The 22,111-nt window shown below is 42.2% G+C and overlaps 1 long non-coding RNA gene across 3 annotated transcripts in view; it reads left to right on the plus strand.

The window, feature by feature from the left end:
* The window catches only part of LOC144313736 (uncharacterized), a 36,174-nt gene extending 16,871 nt beyond the window's left edge, over window positions 1-19,303 (plus strand). Inside the window, exons 2-5 of one of the 3 annotated variants that reach the window (XR_013379369.1) lie at window positions 9,279-9,326; window positions 11,083-11,219; window positions 17,499-17,553; window positions 19,051-19,303. This is a non-coding gene — a long non-coding RNA (uncharacterized LOC144313736). Of the gene's footprint in view, window positions 1-1,716; window positions 1,851-3,708; window positions 3,896-9,278; window positions 9,327-11,078; window positions 11,220-17,498; window positions 17,554-19,050 lie in introns of those variants that run through there. The other 2 variants (XR_013379370.1, XR_013379368.1) reach the window with 2 other exon arrangements.
* The last annotated feature ends 2,808 nt before the right edge of the window (window positions 19,304-22,111 follow it).

Here is a 22,111-nt window from a genome sequence, read left to right on the forward strand (position 1 = left end):
GACATGTCACATATGATGCCAATTTTCAAAGACCCTATACAAAATGCTCTTACAAACAAAAGCTGTGTTGAAAGTTGAATCTTTAATGGACATGGAGATGGCCCAGATCTTGCAGGAGGTCAAAGTCCTTGTGAGCATCAGCTTTCTTTGTACAGAAATAAGAGGAGGCAACCAGTGGAATATCCCAGCTGCTAGAGCTCCCAGGCAGGGCAGCTTGGCAAAGAGCAGCAAGACAGCATGGCAGATGGAGGGCAGGACTGAGGGTACCATATATCCCAACCAGCAGGTAGACTGTAGGAAAGAATGAGCGCATTCTATACATTGACAGGACTGCCTTCTCTGCTTAGATGGATCGGGATTTATGGCCACCAGGAATTTGACATAATTAGGGCCAAGCCTCTGAATGGAAATGTCTTGACAATTGGATTCTGTCTGCAGGCTGGAGTTGGGGGTGGGATGGCCAAGGAGGGGTAGATTCCATCTATTAAACCCACTCAATCTGGTCTGAATTCTGTTGAGAACCCTTGCTGTGGTCCCTTTTGTTGTTTTTCTCCCATTCCCCTGGACTTAAAGACTTGGAAATGCCTAGACTTTCCCAGCCCACTTGGCCCAGAATCCTGAGTCCAGTTCCCTTCTGCTCCATGACCTATGGTTGTACAGAGAGACTGGAAAGCTGTAGGCCTCTTGTTCAAACTGCCCAGGATCACCCCCTTCCCCCGTTTCCACTGCTTGTTAAGCTGGAAAGGGACTCGCCCTTTCTGTGCCTGAATTTTCCCACCCGTGAATGGAGCTTATCATAGCATGCCCTTGAGAGGTGGCTCTGAAGGGCTGTCCTCAGGATTAAGGAGCTAATACATGTTAATATGCTGTCTGGCACACCATGCTCTGGCACATAGTGTGGGTAGCGATCATTTTAGGACATCCGATCTGGAAACTAAACCCAAGTGCTTTCACCCCTCACTTCCCAGGGAAAAGGAAGTGTTAAAGGATAAACTGAGGCTTATAAAATTTTTTTAAAGAGTTTATTTAGGCAAAAATCAATTGGAATTGGGCAACACCAAGCCAGAAGTGGCTAGGAGTATTCCCCCAACTGGAGCTCAGGGAGAGACTTCCCTAGAGAAAAGACAAAAATGAGGTTAGGAAATTATTGATTAACTATCACTTAAAGCCTAGTTGGCTGCTTGTGATTGGTTGTCTGTTGGTTTCAGTTCCCTGACCTTGAGGCATTTATAGGTTTAGATTTTGGTTTGCTTTTAAAGGGTGCCAGAGCATTAGAGTCACCTCTAATGGGCTCCTTGTTTAATTAATTTAACAGAAGAGTCAGACTCTCATCAGCTGTTAGTAAATTGAGGTCACTCTCCTCTCTGCCTGGGTCTCAAGAGTTTTAGAAGGCCCAGGAAGAGAAGGAGCCACTCTTGATGAGTACAGACCGGGATTTTGAAGGGTACCCAGCATAGCTCTGAGCATATACCGATACATCTTGACCACCCTCCCCTGAGCCAGAAGTCTGGGGACTGCACTACTACCTTATTTATAAACAATCAGAAAGTTCTCTTGGGAACAGGAGATAGGTTTGTTTAGGTGGCTCCTGCTTGGCTGGGAAGGCCTCTGCTGGATATAGCTGCTCAGCTTAGTTCTCTGCAGCTTGGCTAAGTGGAGTTCAGCTTGAGGTCAAGCTCTGTTGAAGTTGGCAACGTGACATAATGCGGCCACTGGGCTCGTGATAACCCCAGGGCTTCCCTTGGAATTTGCTGCTGTCCTACTCTCCCAACTGACATTGCAACTTCAGAAGGTTATCTTGGGGCTGCACGAGACCAGCACCGTCCATTCAATGAAGATAAAGCAAGCAGGTACTTTAGTGCTGGGGAGCTGCTTTAGCTGATGCGGAATATAGTTAGCCCCTCGACAGCAGAAGCTCAGGGGTATGCGATTATGCTGTCCAAATTTACACAGACCCTGCAGGCTGGTATTTTCTGCTTCTTGCTCACACTAAGCTGCTTCTTTTAGCTCCATCAGGAACCAGAGACCCATTAACCTTTAGCAGACTGTTTTTGTCTATTTGGGGGTTGCTGGTTTTTTTGGGTTTTTTTGTTTGTTTGTTTGGTTTGGTTTGGTTTGGTTTGGTTTTTTTTGGTGATACTACTATTGGTATGTATGTTGCAAAGGGAGAAAACCAAAGAAACGGAATCGGCCATCCCAGCCAGTACTTCACAGAATGACATACAATGTTTGCAAGGACTAGCAGAAGCACCATCACTCAGAATCCGAACAAACACAAAACCCTGCGTTTATTTTCCGAATGGATTCTGACAACAAAGTAGCAGTAACCTTCTTTTACAATAGGAACAAAAATCAGCAGATACTATTCTTTTATCCTTAGAAAATTAAGAAAGAGCTGGCTTATACTTGTGGCAAAGTAGCAAATTAGCAACTGAGGTCTCATTGGAGTCCTGCGTGCTTAGTAATTCGGTGTGAATAGAAAACTCCTCAGACAGGTCAATATGAATATTTCAATAAAGGTTTGAAATAGATGAGGAAATGCCAATAATCAAAAAGTTCCTGGAGAGACAGCGCAGCGGTAAGGAAAACAAAGTGAAAAAGTCTTGCAGAAGAATGAAGGAGGAGACCTAATAGAAAAATATATAGGAACAAATTTATTATACCTTATGCTGGGGAGTGTGTTTGTGGGTAAATGCCATTGTCAAAACCAAGCTGGGAATACCATAAGTGTCTTCGAATGATAAACTTTGATTAATCTTGTATCAGATATCTAAATTTGTATAATGGTATTTATTTGGGCCACTTCATAGAGATCCTGGTTGAAACTGACAAAGATCAAATAGGAAGTCAATGAAATCCAATATGTTGACAAACTGCTCTTGCTGGCACCACATAAAAATAAGCAGAATCCAGATATAAGGTTGTCTTTAATGTAGATGGATTCTAGATAAATTCTTAAAGGAAAATCTTGGGAAATGAAGAGAAATCAGAGTTTACTGAGGATGAGCCAAGCCTGACCACTATCCATGTCCACTTTGGACAAGCTTATTAGACAGGGAGTTGGGGGGGGGGGGCAGGCACAGTAGACTCGAGCTTTCCCAAACATGTGACAATATATTTCATATTGTTTTGTGGACAAGATCGAGACTTATGAACTGAAAGCCAAAATAAGGAGATGTATTAGTAGCTAATGGAGAACAGAGAGCTAGTGGAGAACAGAAGATAAAACTACTGCTTTGTGGATGAAGATCAAAGTCCTCCATATGCCTGCATAACCTTGCATCTTCATTTTCCCCTTCCCCGCCCTTTGCCTTCTGTAACTTTCTCCAACACATCACACTCCCCTTATCTCTATGCTTTTGCGCATGACGTTCCCTGTCTCTGATGCTGCTCCCGTTACCTAGGCATCTTTAGAATTCAGCTCAAAGTCTATGTCCTCCAGAAAGAATTCCTAGAATTTCAAGATACAGCAGGCTCCCACTGAACACACTCAAGGTCACCTGTACTTTGTGGCACCTATCACTGTTTGCAATTATACACTTGTGTGCACACTTGCAATTATACACTTGTGTGTGTTCAGTTTATTTGCTCATCATTGTGTTCCCAGTGTGGAAATGCCTGACATAGAGATGTCACTCAATAAATACAGGGAAAGTCAAGACTATTTGGACACATTATTTGTCCATTCCTGGAAGGATTCTAAATTCTCTCCTGAGATCAAGTCAGAGCATCCCAAGAGTGCTCTAGACTATACTCTTGGCTTTTACCATAAGAAACTTTGCAGGGAGAATGCTTCTGCCTTTGCATATGGAGGGAGCTTCACTACTGTGAGAATCATCTCTCCAGGGAAGGAGGAGGAGCTTCTTTTATTGCTGAGTTTGAGACAGTGAATTGGGTATGTGCAGCCCAGTCCTCTCTGTGCTCTTTCTCTTGGAAGTGACTATCTACAGAAAGCAGACACTCCACGCTGCTCCTGTGGATGTCTCATAGGGGCCAGTCTGCATGTGCTAGGTTGAGGGCTGACCAGCACTGCCTATGACTGGCTAGATAAACCTCTTGGGTTTTGGGATTTATTACTAGGGACTCAGCTTATTTGTGGATAAAAGTCACATTTTCCCAATATTGTATTTATCACTAACAAAAGTAATATCTGCTTTGTCTCTGCTCTCTGCTTTGCTCTTGATGCTAGGATTTATTTGGCACTCAGGATTTTTTCAGGCTATTTCTGAAACTCATGAACTGGAAAGACGGTTCACCTTTTTGGGGGGTGGGCAGGGAGAGCATGAGTGGGAGAAGGGGAGAGAGGGAGAGAGAAAAATCCTAAGCAGGCTCCTTGCTCAGTGCAGAGCTTAACACAGGACTCAAACTCACAACCCAGAGATCACAACCTGAGTTGAAACCAAGAGTCCAAGACTCAACTGACTGAGGTACCCAGGGGCCCCAAGAAGATTCAGCTTTAAAATACTTTTCTTAATAATGTCTGTTTGGGAAGACACTATTATTACTATTTTGCACTTACCTCATCTTTATGACTTCAGATAGATTAAGTTTGAGGCAGTCATTTGGGATATGATGGCACAAAGTGTTATGTTACTAACTTGGCCTTTGTCTTTTGTTAAAAAAGATTTATTTATTTATTTTTGAAAGAGAGAGAGAGAGAGGTCAGGGGAGGGCAGAGGGAAAAGAGAAAGAGAATCTCAAGCGGACTCCCTGCTAAGCATGCAGCCCGACACTAGGCTTGATCTTAGGCTTGATCTCACAAATCTGGGATCATGACCTGAGCCAAAACCAAAAGTTGGAGGCTTAACCAACTGAACTGTCCAGGCACCCATAGATTTTGTTTTTTTTTTTTTTAGGTGTCAAAATATTCTAAAGCAATGACTCTCTCAAATGATCAGAATCCAAAATTTAGAATCGATTTGATATGAAAGGAGCAAAAAGATAAGAAAATAGACCCATCGAAGGGGCTTACTCAGAACAAAACTCGTGAGTTCTGGAGGTATGAACAGAGTCGGTTCAAGCCCGACATTTTCTCAGATTTGGAACTGGCAATATATCTGAGATGCTAAGTGCTTTGGTGCCAGACACTGAGCAGGGGACCAAACAGACTGGAACCCTGCCCTTATATTCAAGTGGTGGGATAGAATGTGGGAAGGGTAGGCAGACAGACAAAATACAAATAAACCAGTAAACATACAGTATATCAGCCTATAAGCTCCAGGAGAGAAAAGTAAACTTAAAGAGGAGATTGGGCATAGCAGGTAAGGGGTAGGGGGCACCATTTATGCAGGTTAGTTTGGCAGGATGGCATTTAACCAGGGCACTGAAGGAAGAGAATGAGAGTGAGCCATGTGCTATCCTTGAAGGAACATTCTAGATAGAGGGAACAGCAAATGTAAAAAGGCTCTGAGGTGGGCTTGGTGTTTCCAAGGACCAGCAGGGAGTGACAGGAGATGTGCTGAGATAGGGAGTGAGGGGACCAGACCATGCAACAACCTAGAGTTCACTGAACCAACACTGAAAGGAAGGGGACTACTCTTTTAAATTAAATAGAAAGTAGGGCAGCCCGGGTGGCTGAGCAGTTTAGTGTCTGCCTTTGGCCCAGGGTGTGATCCTGGAGACCCGGGATCGAGTCCCACGTCGGGCTCCCTGCATGGAGCCTGCTTCTCCCTCTGCTTGTGTCTCTGCCTCTCTCTCTGTCTCTCATGAATAAATAAATAAAATTTAAAAAGAGAGAGAGAGAGAGATTTCCTCTCCCTCACCCACCCTTCCCTCTCTCTAAAAATTAATTAATTAATCAATTAATTAATGAAATAGAAAGCCATAGGAGCAGATGGGTCATGATCTGATCTCTTAAAGTGATCATCCAGTTGTAGTGTTGTGAATGGTGTTGGGGGGGTGGGGGTGAGGGTGCAGAGAATCACCCTCACTCAGGAGCCACCTGCAACAAGCATGTCACAGTGGCCAGGCCAGAGCCGTCACTGCAGTGAAAGTCCTGAAGGAAGAGCAAGCAGAGGAGTCCAGCACTGTGTATATGGCCCCCCGGGGGGCTGGAGTCACCATTCAGTGATGGGCACAGGGGCAGGAGAAACAGAAATGGTGGCTGGGGATCAGGATTGAGTGCCATGCGTGTAAATCAGTCTGGAGCTCAACCAATTTAACGGGCATCTACAGCATGCACGATGGCCTGAAATCCTGAGCTTATGAAGGTGAATGTATAAAGTAATGCATGCTTATCTGTGCCAGAATGTCTTTCAATAGTAAAAACCTAAAGCTTGAATCTAAACTTTTGAGGCCACCACCCCTGTGAGCACCCTGGCAGCAAGGACATTATTTTCCACCATGACCCACACGATTCCTCCTCAAAGGATATGCTCTATAAACATCGCTGGGACTAAACTGGCCGACAAAGAATTTATGTTTAAGCCCTGATTCACAGTAGATCCAATCAACCAAAACCCTACAATTTTCTTTTTTGTAAACTTACTTAAAATTAATCTCTCACCCAGTTCAGCTCCCTTTTCCCAGCTCATTTTTCCAGATTTCTAAAACTGTATTGTAACATGGATAACAAGCTTTCACTCAGAGAGAAGGACACTTTCATGAGATTGAGAAAAACCGCAGGGCAGCGAAGTAATACACTCATTTTCTTTTCTCCCAGCAGATTTTGTTTCTAGAGTGTTTTCTGTATTTTAGACACAACCAACACAGTAAGAGACTAAAAATATAAATTAAAAAAACGGATCTCTACCCTCAGGAAGCTTGGGAACCTAGTACACCTCGTTACACCAATGTAACTAAATCACAGCGCACTCGGTGAGGCTCCCTGGCTGGTTCCCCTTCCCTGTGTCTGAGATCACCCTCATGGTCTCTGAAAGGGTGAGCCTCACACAGTAAGGAGGGAGTCCCCAGGAAGAAAGCAAAAATGAGTTGTTTTTAGGAGGAAAACAACCACCTGTTCAAAAATAGGACAGACCTTGTTTGCAAGATCTTTTCCTGTGTCTGGCTAGAGAGAGCTAGCTTTTCGATTCCATGAAATTTCAGACACCAGGGGCTCTGGGGAGAATTCTCTCGTTCCTGAAGCTGCTTTTGGCCTGAGCCTTTTGAGTCAAGCTTTGGTTGTCCATCTCCAGTTCTTGCGCTGTCTGTGCCCAGGACGTGTCCTGGGAAGGGCAGGGGGCAGATGAGGGGAGGGTCCATGGTCAGGGTCTTAACCAGGCCGTCGTTTGTAAATCATTTGCTGTTTCTCTCTAAAGGATCAGATCCTTCTTAAGAGGATGCAACCGATGGTATTCGAATGTCAAAAACTATTTACAAGCTTAACTAAATCTTCCTGTTGGTAACAGTCCTGTGGCCAGCAGCTGAGTGTGTTGCCAATGGCATCAGGCTAGCTCAAGGCAGTTATATGTCCTTCCCACGGAGGCTTCAGTGACAAGGAAGCCATCAGCAGGACAACGGGGTGCCCAGACGTTGTGCCCTCTGCACACTTCACACCACAGCATCTCCTTGCTGCCTACAGGCAGGAAATAGCACTCATCCTACAGCCTGAAGAAACGGGATTCCTGAAGGAAGATAGCCTCCCTGGAGGATCTCTGGCAACTGTACCTGGAAGCATCATGAAATGGCCTCTTTTATTTTACTGCCTTGGGGACCAGACACGTTTGTGTCTTTTCAATAGTGCCTGATCTCAGGAATAGAAATTACAGCCAAGCACTTGTGGGATAAAAATGCTTTATAGCAAGCCTTGAAGATGACTCTTGCCAGGTTAGGGGGCTGAGGAGAGCCTTGGATTAGGATCCCAGTGAGCAAGATCTTAGCTTGTGTTCCTCCAGACTTTCTGCCTGACTTTGGATAAAGTCACTTACAATTTTGGGTCAGACTAGATAGCCTCCTGGGCCCTTCAGGATTAAGTGCCTGTTATTCGAGCCAAGGGGTGCACAGAGGGCTGTCAGGTCCAGGTAGACTGCCTGGGGCCAGAGTCTAGCCACACCAGGAGAATCAGGGTTTGCTATCCAGTCGTATAGCATCCTTTTGCTTGGTTTTGGTTACTTAGAAGCCTTAAAAAAAAAAAAAAAAAAAAAAAGTAGCATGTGCCCAGTGGGAAATTTGGAAAATAAGGGAGAATTTAAGGATGCAGATAAGCACCTGAAAATCCATGATCTCAAAACAACTACCAATGCTATATGGGTCCATACCCTTCCAATCTTTATGCGATACTTATGCTTTGTTCCTGAGATTATGTGACCTATGTTCTGTGTGACCTGCTTTCTTAGCTCAATCCTGCATTCCCTAAATAAAGAAGCACTGAAGGTCAGCCAAGCACCTGCCCCGTGCCAGGCTCTGGGAAACACCATAAACAGGTTGAGTGCTGCTTTAGGGAGCTCATGGTCCAGCTTTTCCATATCATTAAGAAATTTCCATAGCCACAATTTCTAACATCTACATTGTATTCTTAAAACAATCTGTTGTTGCCGTCATTTTATTTTGTGTTGCACAAGTGGAGATGATCCAGTTCTTGGGGAGAGCGCAAGAGGAAGGGGGTAGGAAATGGGGTCCAGTAAAAGGGTAGAAAACAAGACAATGAGATGGAAGACAGAAGGAAAACCAGTAAGGGGGAAACAAAGTGTAGAAGCAAAGAGGGTGAGTGGGGTTAAGAACAGCCGCTCTGAGCCCAGGAAATCACTGGGTGATTTTGCATGTGGAGTGAAAACCACAAGCTCTAGAGGCCAACAGGTGACTTAACACTTCTGTGCCCCCATTTCCTGGTATAGAAAACAGGGCTAATGGCCCTCACCTCCTAGAGTGGTAGTGAGGATCACATGAGCTACATAGAACATTGAGTACCTAGGTACTCCATACATGATATGATAGCCTTTATTAATCACCCTGCTTCAATAATGCAGAATAGATTGTATCAAGGGGAAAAAGGGAAGGGAGGAACCAGATGAATGAATGAGAAGTCTGATTTACTGATTTTGTAAGTACAGTTATCCTCTCTGACCTACACAGCTACATGTGTGTGTCAGAAAAAGATGTGCCTGGAAAGGGGTAACTGCAAAGAGTTTAATAAAAAGGATGTTATCTGGGGTTCCTGAGTGGCTCAGTTGGTTAAACATCTCCCTTGGGCTCAGGTCATGATGACAGGGTTCTGGGATCAAGCCCCAGGTTGGGCTCCCTGATCAGTAGGAAGCCTGCTTCTCCCTCTGCCTCTCCCCTACTCGTGCTCTCTCACTTTCTCTCAAATAAATAAATAACATCCTTTATTTTTTTTTTTAAAGCCATGGGCAGAGAAACCAACCAGGGACAATGAAGTGCCTCTGAGGCAAGTAGCCCCGGGAAGTCAGTGCCACCTCTAAGCCTAAAAAGCAAGGATAAAAAGAGGTCTTAGAACTTAACAAAAAGCTCTAGGATCAGGAGATGTGGCTTTCGGTGGAGGATTGTAGCCACCAGCTGCTCAGCTGATATGCTGTGGCGGGGGGGAGGGGTGCCATTGGCTGAAATCATAGCAAATCAAAGGGCAGCGGATGCCCCATTGGTGCCCTCTGCAAGGGGTGGGTTTCCAGGGCATTGAGAAGAGCAGGGAAATGCAGAAGATGATCTGGAAGGGAAATGGAGAAAAAGCAGCACATCACTAGTTTCTAGCACATAAAACGGCAGTTATCCCTTGTCATTTATGAGTTTACCCATCAAATACCATTTGACAATGTGTCGCCTGTACTTCTGGAGACCATGTGTCCCTGGGTCCTGCTGCCGCAGCGTGACCACACACCTGCATCCCCCCATCCCTGGGCACACACACACAGGTTGCCAAGTTCGGGGACCCAGGACTGCCAGGTTGAGAGTTGTCAGGCCCCAGGAAAACCACACGTCCTTAAAACCCGTGGCACTTAATGTTCAACTCGAATGATAAAATATGTATTTATCAGCATTCCTCTCCTTATCATTCGAGGGGCTGTATTCTTGTCAGACACTTCTCTTGGGTCTATAGTGAGAAAGATGTTTTGTGGTTAACACCACTGGGGAAAGGCAGACGAGACCAAGAGAAAGATGTCGTATATTTAGCATTTATTAGTATTTAATTAACAGTGATACAAACTAGCACCTGATAACTTTCTCTTCTTCCCATATGCCCCCTGTTTGAGAAGGCTGCAGTGGTCTGGGTGGAGAGAGCACGGGCAGGCAGAGAAACAGCCAAATGAAATTCCCCTTAGGACACAGAAAGCAGCCATTCCTCTCCTTCCTGTGCTATGTGACATTCCTGCCAGAACTTTCCTGACAGCGGAGAGAAATCATGGCTATACATCCCAATACAAACACAGCCAAGAAGTGGAATTCCTGTTGGCATGAGTTGGTTTAATATCATAAGAACATGATGTTGTGTCTGAAAATTACATGGTTTATGTATTTAAATGTTCTTTACTATAGACTAAGTGTTCTTATTGAAAAAAAAAATTAGTATATATTTAGGCCCTTTAAAAGAAACCCAAACATCTGGCAGGTTACCTTTGAATTAATAAGTCTGTTGTCTATTTAGAAAGGGTTGAGTGGAGCCGTGTGTTTCAGGAACTTGTTTTAATGTGTTTTTCTGGTTTCTGTTTTTATTTCATTTATATATTTATTCCCAACATCAGTAACCCCTATGGTTGGTTGGGGAGGCCTTGCTTCTTAATTTCCAGTTTGAAAAGAAGTAAAAGGTGACAGACTTGGTGGAAAGTACAAAATGTGGAAGATAAGGCACATTGATTTCTCTTCTCCCACAAGGACGGCAGATACAGTCCGGGGTTCAGTGGTTTGGGTGTTGTGTTCAGAGATAAGGCCCTGGGGCCAAGTGCCCTGCACCAATGCAGGAATGAGTGGAATTTAACTACTTTATTTATTACTGAGATTTCACATAACTTTGCTCCAGGTTTATTAAATTTCCAAAATGTTCTTTAAGTCATCCTGATTATGAACTGTTTTTATCTGAGGCTTTTCTGATTGGTTAACCAATTCCACAAATTCCTATGTGACCTTTCCTAATTTTTTCCCAGGCTCTGTTTTAAAGAATGATTTCACTGACTACATTCTTTTTTTCAAAGGAAGTGTTGGGCTTCTGCATTAGATTCTACTCACAATCCATAAAATCATTTAGAAAGCTATTATTTGCCACACAACGACAAGAAGTTGAGAGTCCCTCCTCCCCCTCAAAATGTGTCACTGGTCTGAGAACATGATTCGAGGTGGGTAAACTGGTTTAATTTAAATACTTTTGCAGATTCTTCTCTTCTTTCCCAGGCCATTACCCATAATTGAAATGCAAATGTTTATTTTTAAAGCTTTAGAGCAATTTGGTTGGCTTTCCTTGACTGTGTTTTTTAGCCGTTTGGAATTTGTAATATCAGATATTAGAGTACTAATACCATTACCAGAAAGGCAGACTGGACAACATTCTAAACCTCTCGAGGAGCCAGCTAGAATAAGCATCTCTTGGTGAGGGTACATAAATAAGCCCTTTGCCTGGTTTTTCATGCCCAGAACAATAGGCATCAAGGCAAGGGATCCATAGGAGGGATGAGTCTGGGCCAAAGAACTTTGCTGCCACTTGGGAATATTTAGGGAGAAAGAAATGAGACTCAGGTGGTGTTTTCTTCATGACAGGAACAAGTTTGGCAGAGAATCAAATCAGAAGGTAGATTTTCATCAAGAAGTCAAATTCCAAATGGCCTCTCCACTTTTGTCAATTTGGTGTTTTTACACACAAGGACAGAGGGAATAGGTGGAGACAAATCTCCTAAGTTGGTAACGATTTGTGACGAACCTGTGGATTTTCACCCAAAATAACCCATACATTCCAATGTAATTAGAATTTGGTTTAGTTTGGTTTGGTTTGGTTTAGAGAATAACTTCTAGTCTTCCTTCTCTCAGAAAACATCTTAGGCAGTTTTCAATAAAATGTGCATTGACAAATAAGGTTGTTAAAATAGAAAATCAGAAGGTATATATACAAGGGGAGATTTAAAATAGTTACTGTAACTTAACATTAAATTTAATTCTGAGCTTCTTGGAAGTTTAGGGAAAGAGGAAACACAATGGGTTACATTGTTTTCAGCATCTGATGAAAGGGAGCATTTCACTGCTTCAGAAGATACTTGCTTTTCCTGTTACTAAATTTTAAGATGGTTGTATCCAATGGGCCCTTATATGTTTCAGAGAAAATACAAAGAAAGAAAGAAAGAAAGAAAGAGAGAGAGAGAAAAAGAAGAAAGAAGAAGAAGAAGAAGAAGAAGAAGAAGAAGAAGAAGAAGAAGGAGAAGAAGAAGAAAAAAGAAAAAGAGAAAGAAAGAAAGAAAGAAAGAAAGAAAGAAAGAAAGAAAGAAAGAAAGAAAGAAAAAAGAGGCTTTTTACATCCCCAGACAAAATCTGGGAGCACAACACTAAAATACATCCAAGAAAGTAAAACCAGCCATTGATGGGGTGGAATTGATGAGATCAGTGAATTTTTAAAATCATCTAAAGGCACCAGGTAGCATATATTCTAGAATTAGGTGTCCTACATTATAAAACATTCTTGGGGCACCTGGGTGGGCTCAGCGATTGAGCATCTATCTGCCTTCGGTTCAGGTCATGATCCGGGGTTTCCGGGATCGAGTCCCTGATCAGAATCCCGGCAGGGAGCCTGCTTCTCCCTCTGCCTATGTCTTTGCCTCTCTCTGTGTGTCTCTCATGAATAAATAAATTAAACCTTTAAAAAAATAGATAAAACACTCTTAACATCACTTTTTAAATGTACGAGTAGTGGTTTTCCTTTGCTTTGTATAAAAAATGATGCGAAAATAATGGCATTCACTTTTTAAATTGGTATATTTTGGAAATTCCGAGGGTTCTAAGAATTCTAAAATGAAGGTAGATGAAAGTAGTTAGGATAGCATATCCTACAACATGAATTTCCCAAATGGGTTTAATTGAATATGGAAATAAGTTTTCTCCTGCAATATTGTAGTTTGTCACTGGAACTATTTTTTTGTTTGTTTGGTTCCCTTTGCTCTTAAAATGTAGCAAAATAATGAAAATCATTATCCAGGATTTGTTGACATAGAAAAGGGAAGTGCTAAATTTATGAGTGGTCAGTGGAGTTTGGTGACCTCAGCAGTGCTCCCTGTCGCAGGAGAACCATCATTTCTACTTAGCAAAGATATAGGATATCTGGGGATCGAGACGGTTTCCAGTGGGCTCACGCTAAGCCCTTGGGGGAAAAAGTGACTGAGTCCTCCAAATTTAACTTAATTGGCATTGTGGGAAAACTTCCTTTCCACATATCAGCCCACGCTGTGTACTTCGTGTAAACCGAGGATTGTTACTGAGAGAGCTAAAGACGGGGCGTGGTTTTGCACCACAGTTTCCATGATCCACCATCTTGTGTACAAAGTCGCTCAGCAATGTTATAGCAGGACTGAGCTATAAGGAAAACACAAATTCATAAAAACAGGGTTGTGTTGGCCTTTAATTGCATGAGGATTTAAATGATTCCACTGTATTCCTCCGTGGGTGTTCTGTCTTCATTCAGAGCAGCCTTACTTTTAATGTTTCTTTGTTTAAATTCCAAGAACAGTCCTTCTTGTAGTTCTTTAGGTAATCTCTTTTTGCATTATGACTTCCTGACATTCACAACACTTTGCAAATGCTTGAAAGCTTTATTAAAGCATTTATTATTTCAAGTATCTATTAAAGAAATTTAAAAAACTAACAAACCAAAACTAATTGCTGTAGACTTTGTTACCTTTTCTTTTCTTTCACCTCATCCTATGGCCATTGATAATTCTTCCATGATCTCCCTTAGCTTGGTGTGTTTTAATGCGTTTTCATGTTTTCCCTCACTATTTGCTAGTTTACTTGCCAAACTATGAGACTAAGGACTGAAGGTTTCTCCACTACCCAACATTATGGCTCCTTATTTGTTAGCACTCACTTACTCACTGTACGCGTATTTACTAAATATCTTACTCTACACATATTTGATAAGTATCTGTTACATGTGGAGCATATTTATGTGCTAAATGAATTTTAGATTTCCAAAATATTCATTTGAACCCAAGCTAAATCCAAATGCATACTAATTACATGAACTCCAACAGCAAACCCTTGCTCCCGTGGCTTCATCATGCCACCCATGCCTTAGCTCCAATTCTCAAAGGCAGCAGGAGACAGAGATAGGATCACAAGCCAGAGAGAAATTGACTTGTATTTAATTTTGGTGTAGTAAGGAGAGGGGGGGAAAAAACCCTTGTTTTTATAAAACATAACAGTAGAATTATTGGGAAGAGAAATGTCATCATGCATGAAAATATTTTATGGCCCTTCTGGATGGGAAAGGAGGCCCCATCAGGTGAGGGGATATGACTGCAGATATCCAGGGCAAGAGATGGCGGACGTGATTACTGTGCATAAAGCCAATTGATGTAATATTCATTTCTAGCAACAGTCAATAGGGGAGTGGGATGAAAGCTATAGTCAGAGACTGAGAGGTTGGAGGACCAGGGCAGGAGCCTGCATTCATGGTGCAAGCAAATGACCAGTGAGAAATTCCTAGGGACTGAAATGGCATTAAGTACTTTTAAAAACAGTGTTTCCTAGTTGTCACTTAAAAGACATTTCTCTACCAAGTGGGATATGATCTCCCCACTACCTTCAAACCTCAGGACAGCCCAGATACCTTCAAAACAGCCTTGTAGTAACAGGAGTTGTATGGCACCAGTAGAAAGGGGTCTGGGATTCACATTAAGGGTGGGGGTAGGGTGAAAGTTGTGACTGGTAACTGGAGACAAGATCTGACTGAGAATCTGGTAGAAATGGGAAATTGGAACAAGGGAGAGACCTAAGTCTTCAAGAGTCTGCAGATGTTGGAGTCCTCTAACTCATAGGATGTGAGATAGGCCAGAGTGATCTGAATTTAAGTTTTAAAAAACAAATGACCTGAAAGTTTGCAGGATTTGAAGGTAACAAGGATGTTGATACTTAGAAACCACTTTGGGTCTCTGAGGCTTGGCTTCCTCATTTGTAAAATGGGCATAAGGCATTAAGGTAATTGAGAGGATTAAATGAACCATTCTAGGCAAACTGCTTTCCATGGTTGCTTTGGACATGGTAGCCTAGCAGTAAATACTCCTTTACTCCTCCCTGAAGATATATGCTAAGATCTTCACATGTAGGCACAAGAAAGGCCAAATGATAATTTATATCTATAGTAGTTGGCTAATATTAATATCTATTGACAAGTGTGGATAATTCCTGGAAACAAAAACAGTTCAATGTGTAGTTCAACACAATTGCATCAGTGATTCAGCTAACATTAATGTATTTGGACAATTTTTTAAAAAAAATATTTATTTATTTATTTATGATAGACATAGAGAGAGAGAGAGAGGCAGAGACACCAGAGGAGGGAGAAGCAGGCTCCATGCCAGGAGCCTGACGTGGGACTCAATCCCGGGACTCCAGGATCGTGCCCTGGGCCAAAGGCAGGCGCCAAACTGCTGAGCCACCCAGGGATCCCCCTATTTGGACAATTTTGAAGTTAACTGTGGTGGCTTAAAAAGTGACCCCAAAATTTTTGGTACTCCTTCCATTAAGAGGTAGGGTCACCTTTTCCCTTTGAATCAGAGTGGGTTCTATAGCTGCTTTCACCCACAAAATATGGTAGGATCTTGTAGAAACAGACTTTGGACTCTCCCGCATCTGGTGCTGGCCTTAAGGCCAGTAGCTTTCACTTCCTATCTCTGGGAACACTTACTCTTGAAACTCTGAGCTGCCATTTATGGAGGCCAACTAGCCTGAGACCATCATATCATGAGGAAACACAAACTTGCCATTTAGAGAGACTGTGTGTGTGTGTGTGTGTGTGTGTGTGTGTGTGTGAGAGAGAGAGAGAGAGAGAGAGAGAGAGAGAAAGAGAGAAAGAGAGAGATGCTTATTCAGTGCTTAGCCTTTCCACTCTCCAGCAATTCAGGGCTTCCCAACTGAGGGCCCAGACATCATGGAGCAGAACCAATTCAGGCAGAGTGCAGTAAACATGGCTTGGTTTTGCTCCATGATGTCTGGGGCCTCAGTTGGGAAGTCCTGAATAGCTGGAGAGTGGAAAGGCTAAGCACTGAACACTGTGCTCTGTCTCAATTTCTGACCCACAGAATTAGGATTATAAAAATAATAAATTGTTATTCTTAAGCCACTGTACTTTGGGGTGATTTGTTATGAAGCAGTGGATAGCCAGAACATTAATGTTTGAAATTTAATTCCCAATATTACTTTTAGGTAGATTCAAAAATAGGTGGTTCCTAATCTAACTTTAATAGGTATTTTAATTTTTTGTTTGTTTGCTTATTTTTGTTTTCTTATTCAGCCATCATATTTCAATGTTTTAAAATTCCCATAAAGGAAGTTGATTTCAAGGATATTAGGCAGCAAGTCCAGGTAAGAGAACATGAGTGAACTATAGAAGCAGATCCACTTAAATCCCATCCCACCCACTTACTAATTATGTAAATCTGGACATTTGAAAATATGTTTAAAATAGCTAATATAGACCAGGTACTGAACAAATGCCAGTGGCTCTCCCCCTTCATCCCCTTATTCCTTTCTCTTTACATGTCAATGCCATCTTAAAAACAAGAAGAGAGGATTGGTGTGGATTTTGGAGTCAGAGAGACATGAAATTCGAATCTATGCATTATACATGGTCTTAGAAAAATTACTTCAAATCTGAGTCTCAATTTTTTTCAATAGGATTACTGAGAAGATTAAATGAAGTAATTTATGTCAAAGAGCCAGAATAAATGCTCAACAAGTAGAAGTTACTACTGTCATCATTATGATTCATGTCAAACACAAATATTTATAAGATAATATTATGAGATTAATCTTATGTTTAATCATACTTTGGGGGAGCAGCAAAGGACATTTCAATCACTTCATATCTCTTCTGTCATGAGTTTCTCTTCCTCCCCAAATAAAAAGGAAATTAATGTATGCTCCAGTAGATTCAGCTAAATGGAAACCACCATTTCTTAGGAAGCAACGTTCTACAAAGTCTATAATATAAACATGGCTACAGGGTTTATCTCTTGTATGAGTCAACTGTTTAAAAAAAAAAAAAGCATTCCCATTTTCATGAGCTCTTTTATTCCTATTTTTATCAGTTGTAACCACACTGTCCATTCTTATCTAAGCACCTTAGCTCAATCCTGCAAAAACATGTTCCTTTTTAAAATCAGGGTAGTCAAAGGACCTTTACACATATCTATAGAGAGCTATATTTCCTCTCCATCAGAATAAAGGAAATTGAACCGAGATGGCCTAATACAGACTATATGGGATTCTGGAATCTTTGGGGTGACAGAGCACCCACTCACTATCAGCACTTTTGAATAGACCAATTGTTGCTCTGTTTTGGAAAAGCTTTAGAAATCTTGTCATTGGCACAAATAAAACATTGAACAGAAAAATTTTCCTCCTTCTGCATTTTTCAGACCTGCAATAGTACCACACAGAGGCATAGTTAAATCCCTTTGGGAAGAATGTAGGGTCAGTATGAAGTATCTTTTGCTCCACTTATTTCAAGGACTGGTTGGGTCCTTGCTGCCTTCCTGACTTACCATTCTATATGTATCCTTCTCAATGCCATGTACTTGGTGGATGAAGACAAGCTTCCCCAGGGAAATTGTAGGATTTTTTTTTTTTTTTTTTGGACCTTCCTTCAGATCTTTTGCTAGAACTCTCAAATTCTACAAAACTCTGCGCACACAAAATCACAGCCTTGGAAAATGGAGTATGTATAAGGTATGACACATAGTTGATCTGTTCTTAGTAAATATTGGTTTTCTTCCCTACCTACTAGGAGATCTACCCTCTACATCTTTGACTTCAAAACCTCATGCTGAATCTGAGTTGTGTTTGGGGATCTGTTACCCTCTGAGATAACAGCAAGACCAAACTGTCTCAGTATCTACCAGTTAGAATAGAAAGTGCTTCTTACAAAGTAGCAGGAACCTGGGAATTGATATTTGGTTCTGCTTACTTCTTTTTTACTCCCTTCCCTAAGGTGACTTTCTAGAAACTCCACACTACCTTACTGCTTACTGATGGAAACCCAGTTTGCCAGCTCAGAGGAAGGATGCTCCACCCCAAAGGTAGTATGGCATAGGGTAACACCTCTTTCTCCTGGCTTCTTTGGAAATTGAGGAAGACCAGCAAGAAAGAAGTAACCAAACATAAGACAGAAGTAGTTAGACTTCACAACAACCCGTACTGAATTTTGGGAATCTAATTTATAGGAGTCTTTGACTGGATAAAGACAAAAAAGCTCAGTCTGAGTTTCTATCAAATGCTTTTTGAAAACAACAATGGGACAGGTTTAAAAATACATGAGTCAGAAGCATCCGGATTACATTTCCAGGGATTTATCCAGGGATTTAAAAATTTGGAGGAAAAGAGTCTTGGCAACCAGCATTCAGGGTTTCATGAAAAGCTTTCAAACCAATTATACCTACCTTGCCCTGAGATAGCTCGTTAAATAGGCTTGCCAGCCCCAGGTGATAGGGTCCTAATGGCTTATAGTCATGATTTGCTGTTTGGGATTTCATCCCTACTGCTGGTCAGCCTGAGAAGATGAGAAGCGAATTGTGTTGGAGCCGTATCTCTGCCCTTTCTCTGAGAGGCAGTGCAGGGTTTCATTAGACTTGAGTGTAGGACCACCAGTTCCCTGAAGGCATATTTTGTTGATCTTGCTGTTTAAAGACAAAATTATCTTGGAACAAAACTTTTCCTATTTTTAGGCACATGGTTGATTGTGAAACTGGACTGACTCTTCAGGGCTTATTTCATAAACACACCCGAGACTGTCTCAAGAGACAGACGGATTGATGCTCTTGCCATGGGCGGTTCATGATGAGCTCGAATGGATCTTGAAAAAAACCTGACATCCCAGGGGGTTGGAATTTGTAGGGGAAGAGAAGTGTGTAGAACTAACCAGGGAACCTAGGGTTTTCTGAGTGTCATTGTTCTTTTCTTTTGGCTCTCCAGGAAGCCTACAGGCTGGGGTAGGTACAGACCCTGAGCACTTTCTGGGTTCCAGATGAAGAAGCTTATAGACAAGGCTCTGGCTTCTCCCCGCACTGGCTCCAGGTCCTCCCTGCATTTCTGCCTCCAGAAGGCCCTGCAGAAGTCTGAGCTCCCTGAGCTGCCACCTGGTCCCAAGGCTGAAAGGAGAAGGCCGAAAAGATGATCCTTTGAAATAAAAGAGAGTGGGAAAGACAAAATTGGCCTCTCCAGATCACTAATTCATGTCTCTCTTAAAATGTTCTTTAATCTTCAGCTTCATTTATTCCATCCTGGCCCAGGGGTTTGTTTCCATAATTTGGGAGAAGCAGCAAAGAGCTTGTCTGTCATCCAAGCATGGGCTGAGCTGTGATGGCCCTGGGAGGGAGCCCCAGCTCGGCTCCTGCACTGTAGGGGCCCTGGCTCGGAGCCCAAGCCAACCATGGCCACCTTGTCTCTTTGCCAAGCCCTGTGAGTTCAGACCTTGCTGCAATTTACAGGCAGAGCTCCTGCCTGCTGTCCACATCCTAAAGCTCAAACTTGACTTCCCCCACAATTCCATATAGTAGGAGAAAAAGGTTACAATCACAAGAAGTCTCCAAAGGGGAAAATTCAGTCCTTACCCTGATATCCCAACATAATGGGCATCAGAAGAGGGGCAAATGTCTACCAATCCTGAAATCTTGTCTTTAGCAATCACCCTATGTGTCAGGTACAGGCTGTCCAGTGACCAGGACTGCGTTGAGATAACACAGCAATGTATGGAAGAAAATTTTAGCCTGCTACTGGTTCTCTGCTCTGCTTACACAGCCAGTTGCCTTTGGAGATGAAACATCTAAGCTTTAAGGCAAATCTGCAAGTTCAAGCATGATTAAAACCGAGTAAAACCTGGAAATGACAACTTTAATTATGAGGATGATGCATCAATTTTACCTTCAACAGTACTCAAATACGATTACAACAAATCAGCTTGCAGTACTTCCCTTCAAAGCTATTTCCACAAGTTCACAAACAAACCATCTTGTAACCTCATCCGAAGAAAGAAGAGGCCTTCCTGCAGGTAGCTGAGTTCTGGTCATGCTCCATCCAACACCACACAGCCACTTGGGGTGCCAGAACCTGTCTTTTCTGGTGCTGAACATTGATAAAACCAGGGAGATGGTGTCTTCTAAAATCTACTAAGCACTTTCAAAAAGATAATGGTGCCTGGTGCCCCTGGCCTGGAATGGTACTGCTTAATAAATCGTCACAGGCAGGGAAGGAGAAAGAAAATAACACTTTTCTCCCTCCTGAGCACCTGGTGCAATCCTTCTTGTCTTACCCGGGGGATAAAAGGGGATAGTGCATGGACAGTTCGAAGGGGGTGGTAGTGATTCAAGCTACATTTCTTTTTTAGGATAAGGAGTAGACAAGTGAGAGTTGACTAAAGCAGGCAATAGTAAAAGGGTTGTCAGCTTCTTTGTTTTCCTTCTACTCCACTTTTGCTAATGATTATAGATAAGCAGAGCAATCTCTCTGTAGACGTGTCACTATCGTATGTAACTGGTTCTCAAATTAATACTGAAGGAACATCCATGGTTTTCCCTTTTGAAAACATTTTGAACGATAGCCGAGTTAGAGAAATACTGAACTGTTGAATATGATGAGCCTGATTTTACCGCTAAGAACATCCCACCTTGGATTGAAGCAGGTCTTCCTTTTACCCCCTAGTGGTCCACTGGGGAACTCTCCCTTGAAGTGGGAGGATAATTTAGTCAAATAGCCCCTAGTGGCCGGAAGGAGTTACTGCAATTTGCTAAAATGCATCCATTATTGGCCTGAAAACTCAGTAATAGACTCTCAGTACATATTTAGTAAGGGTAATGAGCCTTTTACACCACCACCACCACCACCACAACAACAATAACAAATGTACCTGGAATTAGTACATTGCATTGATTTAGCAGTATCACTAGGAGGAACCCTTGGTTTTTAATAGCAGTTAGAAAGCCATTCCTTACTGAACTTGAGTAACTTCACGTTTAAAAAAACAGAAATTAAGTTTGAAGAGACAGTTATCAAAATAACAAATTTGCATTCTTGCTTGATCTAGAAAGATTTTAGGGCCATTTTAGAAATGTAAGTTATAGAAAGATATATGAAGGTGTAGAAAAACAGGAGGATATAAATTAAAGAATTAAAGCTCTGAATGAGGTTAATCTCTCTCTCTCTCTCTCTCTCTCTCTCTCTCTCTCTCTCATTTGAGGATGAAATGGTAAGGCAAACTGGTGTCTTGTCATTTCCATTTTCTCCCACTAACCACTCTCTTCCAAATTTTCATGTATCAGCACACAGCACGTCAGATGTGAGGCCAATAGTCCAGTGTGTTTAGGCATAAACCTTGGAGGCTGTAACAGTCTGAAGCGGGTTCTCTCTGACTGGGGGTCTGTCCTCAGAACCATACCTTCCACCCATCTCTACCAGGAGAGGCAGAGTCATTTGGATCTCAAAGCATTTGGGAAGAGTTAGCTTTCTCTTATTAACTTGCTGTGAATAAGTAATAGTTTTTGAAACAAGCATGTTTTTTAGAAGGTGGTCAAACTAATGAACTTTGCTGCTCCTATTTCACTGAACAGAATGACAGACTGGCTAAAACAACAAACAAACAAGCAAAAATGGTACTAATATGCCAAGCTAGGTCACATGGTGTATATAAAAAACTTTGGTCCAGTATCTAAAAACATTATCTCTCTGTTAGAATTCAAACCCGGTGTCTCTCTGAGTCCATCTGAAAGGCAGACAAAATCAATTAGCAACCCTTTCACCCTCTGGCAAAAGAAGGAATTTCTACAAGAATGCCTTCCAGAAGCTCTCGATTGTTTGGCTATTGGCTGTTTGGCTGATGTGAAGGCAGAGACACAACTTTTGGGCTTCCCCAGGGGACAGGAACTGGCTCCATCCTGTCTCTCCTCTACCTTTGTCGGCTCAGCTCTCAACCCCCAAGGGGAGGACCACGGCATGTCCCAATTTGGGGTCAGCTGTCAGGAGACAGATCTGTTTAATATTT

Source organism: Canis aureus, chromosome 5, assembly GCF_053574225.1.
Source record: "Canis aureus isolate CA01 chromosome 5, VMU_Caureus_v.1.0, whole genome shotgun sequence".
Classification (NCBI taxonomy): Eukaryota; Metazoa; Chordata; class Mammalia; order Carnivora; family Canidae; genus Canis; species Canis aureus.